Below are 6,831 nucleotides of genomic sequence, written 5' to 3'. Positions count from 1 at the left end.
CTGACAATTCTTCTGCATCTCTCTGCCTTAGAGAGGGGCCAAAAGTGAGTGTGGGGGCACCTCCTGGCTTCACGCAGCCCACCATACTCCATCAGTAAAACATAAACCACATTAAAATGTCATTCCTATATGAGTTTAGAAGAAACATAAACACATCTGGTTTTCTAAGTCAGTATGCAGCTTGCAGGGATCCTTACGCATGGTTTAGTGGGCTCCATTCCTGTTTGAGTTTGATATCCCTAGTCTAGAGCACCAAGAGGCTTAGTGACTTGCCCAAGGTCATGCAGCCTGCATGTGTCAAATGTGGGTCTCACAGGTCAATTCTCTGTCCACTATAGCATTGCTGCTTCTGTTCCCGATGAGGATACTGAGGGTCAGAGAGGTGAAATCACTTGTCTAGGGTGACACTGCTCTGAGTCCAAGGTAGCACTTGAAGCCAGGTCTTCCTGACTCCAAGGCTGGCTCTTTGTACATGACAATATGTTGCCTCTCAGTGCAATGACAGAGGAGGAAGCTGAAACCCAGGCTACAGCAAAGCTTCAGGAGTTTGGAATGTCCTTAGTGTAGGTGCCGTCTCTAACCCAAACAGGTGCAAGACCATCTGCTATTGACAAGAGTCTCCTCACCCTGCAGCAGACCTAGAGATGCCAGGCTGGTCCTCAGGTGATGGACAGCTCGCCATCTGAGGTAGTGTGATTATAATGGAAAGGGCAAGGGATGGAGTTCAAATCTCTGCTTCACCCCTCACTGCCTGGGTGACTTTGGAAAAGTCATTTCACTTCCTGTGCCTCAGTTTTTTCAACTGTAAAATGAGGAAGTTGAAGTAGGTGGCTGCTCAGTCCCTCCCAGATCCTCACCAAGGAGCCGGTCAAGACCCGGCATTGGTGGAACAAAGGGTGACTCTTTCTCGCTCCCCTCGTACACACCTCAAGCCCTTCAGATGACAAAGAGGAGGGCTTGAGGGGAAAGAGAGTGAGAATGATAAAGGTGATTGTCACTAGTATGGTGGCCCAGGCATGTTTTTGTCTGAACGCTACGGAAAAAATAAGAACTTTATACTCATCATCTTTGTATTTATTGTCTCAATTTTCCATAATGCTTTAAGACGTACCAAGCGTACTCCTTGGACCACCTTGTGTTGCTAATACAAGTATTATTGTCCCCATTTGACAGAACAGCAAACTGAGGCTCAGAGAGAGAACCTACGTTCCCCTGAGGGTTTCAGTGGAGGGAGCAGGTAAGACTGGGGACACTATGACCTCAAGCAAGTCCCAGAGCTGGTACAGAGTGTCTCCAGGCCTTCTGACTCTAAGCTCAAGGCTCTGTCGCAAGAGAAGAATTAATGTTCTCTCTCTCTCTCTGAAATGCTTTCATTCCCCCCACCCAAGTACACAGTTAAAGGGGACTTCATTTCCCCCACCTCCACCCCAATCCAGAAGTCCAAGACACAAAGCCAGGGCTAGAGTCAGAAGAGTTGAATGAGGCACCCCAGAAGCCACTCTTGGGCAGCTATCTCTCCATGGAGTTCCTTCTCCTCCAGAGGAAAGAACTACTCACTAGGTGGAGCCCCAAGTCTCCAGGTAGGGCACCCACCAGATAAAGGAATAGCAAAACTGGTCAGGCCTCCTACCTCCCCCCTGGGAAAGCAGACAGAGAGAATAGGGGCCTGGGAGGAAATGGAAATTGCAGTGAGAAAGGAGAGGCTCTTCCCCAGGCTGGGGCTGTGAACCTAACTGGGTGTTGAGGGCACAGGATACCTGGATAATTCCTGTTGAAAACAGAAAGCGCACTGGTTCCTGAGTCAGAGGACCTGGGTTCAAATCCCACCTCTCTGATATTTACTACCTGTATTGCTTTGGTCAAGTCACAACCTCCCTGGACCTTAATTTCTTACTGGAAACGTTGCGGCGTTGGACTAGATGGCCCGTGAGGCCAGTCCATTCCAGCTCTGAACCTATGATTCTGTGATGAGGCATATTAGAAAGTTGGATTTGGAAAACCCGTGTTCAAAACACAGCTCTCGCCCTACTATCTGGGTGACCCTAAGCAAGCGTTCCCCCCCTCTAGGCAGGCAGTCAGTCCATACATGTTTATCACACCTATTAAGTGCCAGATGCTGTGCCAAGTGCTGGGGATAAAATACAAAAAGAGAAAGATAATCCCTGGAAAGGATTTCCTTTACTTAAAACCATAAAGGAGCTGACAGTTGGGGAGCTAGGTAGCACAGTGGATAGATCACTGGGCCTGGAGTCAGGAAGACCTGAGTTCAAATCCATCCTCAGACCCTTACTAGCTGAGTGAGTGACCCTGGGCAAGTCACTTAACCTCTATTTGTCTCAGTTTCCTCATCTGTAAAATGGAGATAATAGCACCTCTCTCCTAGGGTTGTTATGAGGACCAAATGAGATTATAATTGTAAAGCACTTAGCACAATGCCTGGCACACAATGAGCACTACATAAATGGTTGTTGTGGTTGTTATCATCTAATGGGGGAACACACAAGAAGTGTGTGTGTGGGGAGGTAACCTTCATAGGGGCAGATGCAGAACTCTAAAGGAATGCAGCTAGATGAGAAATGAATAATTGCTGTCCTGGACGTCCTCCTTAAACGGAGCTTCTAGAAGGAATTTCTGGCCTCTCTGCTCTGCCCTCCAATTAGAGGGGCAGAGGGCACTGATGAGGTGGGAGTGCCAGGGCTGATGAGATCTTGCAGGTTGGTGAGCTTGGGGGAGGGGGTGATGGAGAAATCCAAAGGAGTGCAGCTGGATGGGGAAAAGGCCTCAGTCTCCTCACACATAAAATGAGGGTAATACAGCATCCACTCCACCAGATACCTGGGAGGCTTAGTTGTAATTGTGGATATAAACCCTTGTTAAGACAAGCGGGAGACAGGAAGAATTTCTGTGCAGTCCAGTTTCTTCTCTTCTTCCTCCTGGTCCCTTGGACTGGGTCCTCCTTCCTCACCAATTCTCTGGTCACGGCAGCTCTGGAGACACGTTGCCCAAGCCCTTCTCTGGGGCTTGCGTTATCCTTCCTAACACAGTATTAGTGAACTGTTAGTTACTCTTAGTAACAAGTATTAGTGTCTTGGGCCCCCACTAGCCTGGGAGCTCCCAGGTGGGCAAGAGCTTTGTCTCATCTAAGCCTAGAGCCCAGGGCTCTGTCTCCTCCCTGGGTGCATATTGCCAGCGTCCAGAGCCTTACTGTCTCTGCCTGGGTAAGCAGAGATGTGGAGAACAAGGGGCCCTTCTGCTTCTGGTCTCTTCCTCTCAACCATCCCCCACCATGTTCATTTTCCTTGTACAGCCTCAGTATCATCCCCTCCACAAATACCTTGGATGCCTCTGTTTGCAGAGCACTCGGAAGTTTTATGTTCATTATTTCATTTGATCCAACGACCCGTGGAGGTAAGTGCTGTCACTGTCCTCTCATTCCTCATTTACAGACAAGGAACCAGGCTTGGGGTGACACGGCGATTAGTTCCAGGTCACACAGCGTGGGACAGTGCTGGGATTCTAACTCAGGCCTTTCTATTCGTCCTTGGCTCTTTCCCATTCCACTACCTATCAGCCCTACAGATAGAGTATAAGCTCGTGGTGACCCTTGGAGCTCACGATGATCTATCCTCCTGTTCAAGTGCCCCCAGCACATGAAGAGTGTACCATAGACTGCTTGCTATGGGCTGCCATCCTTTTGTGCCTCTGGCCAGGATCCCAAAATCAAATGTAAACACCTAGGGAGGGGTGTCTGTTACCTCTTTATCATAATCATCATCAGTGGCAATAACAAATCTCGGTTGAATGCCTGCTGTATGCAATCCCTCAGCTAGGTGCTAGAGATAGAAAATATGGGACATGGTCCTTCCCCAAAACACCTTCACACCTTTGATGCGCTGAAGGTACTGGGACAGGAGGGATAGATCAGTGGGCCCCACAATTCTGAGAAGGCTTCAACTCTGAGATGGCATAGTCTGTGTGCAGGTTCTACCATTATAATCTATGCTCACAAAAATCATAATTGGCATTTCTACAGCACTTTTAAGTTGGCAAGGCACTTGACATCTGCCCAGTGAGACAGTAATGATGGGTATCATTATCTCCCTCTTTCTTTTAAGTATGAGGAAAAAGAGGCTCAGAGAGGTTGTGACTAGCCCAGGTCACACAGCTAGTAAGGATCTGGGGGCAGAATTTGAATTCAAGTCTTCCTGACTCCAAGTCCAGCACTTTGTCCACTAGGCAAAGTTGGTATTTAACTGTGTTCATCTGGGGCAAAAGAAAAAGGATCATTTCGGTTCTGAGGACCACCAATCTGGATAATTCAGACCTCAAGGAGTCTCGAGGGGGAACTTTGGCCGGTCTACAGGGCTTTAGATGACTGGTAGTCGTCAACGCTGCCCCTCCCCCACTTCGCTTCGTGTAGTGTAGACCTGGACTCCATGCCCTAGGCATGCCCTGGTGACCAAGCTTCCCAAGGCCCTGGAGGAGGTAGCCATCTGCAACGCATGTCAGCAGAAGGTCAATGATGAATGATCCCTAGTAAGGAAATCAATTGGATCAAAGGACATTGTTTAAGTAAGTCCCAGCATCCTTTAAGGGTCTGCATCCAGTGCACAGGGGTTCCCCCGAGTAACCTGAATCACAAGACAGTTTGTCTTCTCCTGGGCATTCGAGGTCTTTTGCCCTGCAAACATAGAGGCAAAAGATCTTGGTGGGGACAATGAAATGAAAGCCAGGAGCCTCAGTTAACACCCCAGGTGGTGTTGCCCACAGGGCACCCTGGGTGTGGAGGGGAAATATCGAAGGGGGGTTCTGTTCCCTGTGTTCCAGCTTTCTGTGACATTGTAGCACCCTGGCTCCCCATCTCTTCCCCCAGGACATTTTTATTAATGATGATGAGAGCTGATATTTCTAAAATCTAAGCAACTCAAGGCATTTTATGAGTATCATCTCATTTGAACCTCAACTCTGTGAGACTGATGCTATCGTTCCCCCACACTCAGAAGAAACCGAGGTTCACAGAGGTTGTGACTTTTCCAGGGCTACACAGCCAGTCAATGTCCCGAGCACCGCGTGAGGTAGGGATTGCAAATGTCATTGCCCTCTTCTTTATGGAGGAAGAAACCGAGGCTCAAAGGGGAGAGTCCCCCAGAGAAAGGGACTTGTTCCCCAGCCGGTACTGGTCCAAACCCAGGTCTCCTGACTCCAAGTCTCCTGCTTCAGCCACTGCTCTGCCTTCCACCAGCAGGGCACCCCCTTCCCCACCCCCACCATGACCCCAGGGAGTGAGGTGAAGTTAATTTAACACGAGCAGGGGGTCACTTCATCGTTCCCCATGTCCACTCATCACTTGCCTCTCCGTCCTTGTAAAGAACCATCTTCCCAAACTTGGGAGGGGCAGGAGGGGGAGGGGAACTGGTGGGAATGGAAAATGCCCCTCTGAGGGTCCTCAGAAGAACAGGGAGCCCGGAGCAGGCAGAAGAGAAAAGTCCTCCTTTAGTCTGAGGTTGGGAGGAAGAGGGGGTGGGGTGGGGGAAGACTCAATGCTGGTTGCCAAGGAGATCTTGGGCTTACTGAACTCTCTCCCTTCAAAGCCTTCTGCTTTTCCTTTGAGGGAAGCAATCGATTTCAATCAAGGGGTCTCTGAGCCTCAGAGCTGGGAGGAATCTCTAGAGCTAGTTAAGCCACCAGCCAGGGGCCACTCTCAAGGCACGGGGTGTAGAAGGTGCCCATCCAAAGGAGCACTTCAGGGATCCAAATAAATCCTATGCTGCTTCTCTTCCTTCTCCTCCTTCCCCCACCCCCTCTGCTGGCTTTCTGAAAGAGGCCAAGTTTCCTTTGGGAGGTCACCTGTCTCAGAGTAGTGAAAGAAAAGGGAAGATCTCTGTTTTAGGCCAGAGGAACGGGGCAAGACTGGAAAAATATTCTGGGGCCAGGAGTCTGTAGCCTGTGGACTTCCAATATGTGTCTGCATCCTTTCAAGCACTTATAGGAATGCTGAATTTATAGCTGGGAGGATTCTCAGAGAGCATCTGTTCCAACTCCCCCTCATTTTACAGAGGAGGAAACTGAGGGCAGAGGAGGCTGGCCTCCAGCCATTCCGATTCTTAACAGTCCTTGGTCTGGATCGGTTCTTTGCTGCCAGCATACTCGACTTTGTATCCTGCAGCATGGTGTCAAGGGAAGAACGCCGGATTTTGGAGTCAAACAATTGGAGTCCAAATCCAAGCTCTGCCATTTATTAGCTAGTCACCACCTCTCTGGGCCTCAGTTTCCTCATTTGTAAAATTGTTGGGGGTCAGGTGGACCACACATGGCCTTTGATATCCCCGCTTGCTCTAAATCTACAATTCTATGATGTCAGGGGCCGTGTGGCCAACCCAGTGGAAAGCTGACTCAAAATCAAGACCTGAAAAGTCTCTCCCTTCCAAACCCATCTGTGCACGTGTTCTATCTCCTTTTCCTGACCCCTACAGAGCAGAAGCTCCTCCAAGGTAGGGAGCACCTTAGTTAATATGCTTGGGAACAGTGCTAGAAGGCTCTGCCCAGGGTGCCAATTAATAAAATGGAGGATTCATTTGGAGCAAAAGAGAGTGGGATAAAAAGAGCAATTGGTGTAGTGCTCAGCTTAGCACGCTGCCCTGCACGTAGTAGGCACTTTATAACTGCTTCTTCCCTTCCCACGCCTTATCTGGCGGTTCTTTTTCTGAGAATGGAAAGGAGGGAGAAGATGCAGGCGCTTCGCTTCTGGGGATCAGAGGACCAGAGATTTCGCACCAGAAGGGCCCTCAGAGATCTTCTCATTTTACAGATAAGAAGGTGAAGCGCAGAGAG

Source organism: Vombatus ursinus, unplaced genomic scaffold (assembly GCF_900497805.2).
Source record: "Vombatus ursinus unplaced genomic scaffold, bare-nosed wombat genome assembly UNPS02010394.1, whole genome shotgun sequence".
Taxonomy (NCBI): Eukaryota; Metazoa; Chordata; class Mammalia; order Diprotodontia; family Vombatidae; genus Vombatus; species Vombatus ursinus.
Note: the sequence above shows the minus strand (reverse complement) of the source record.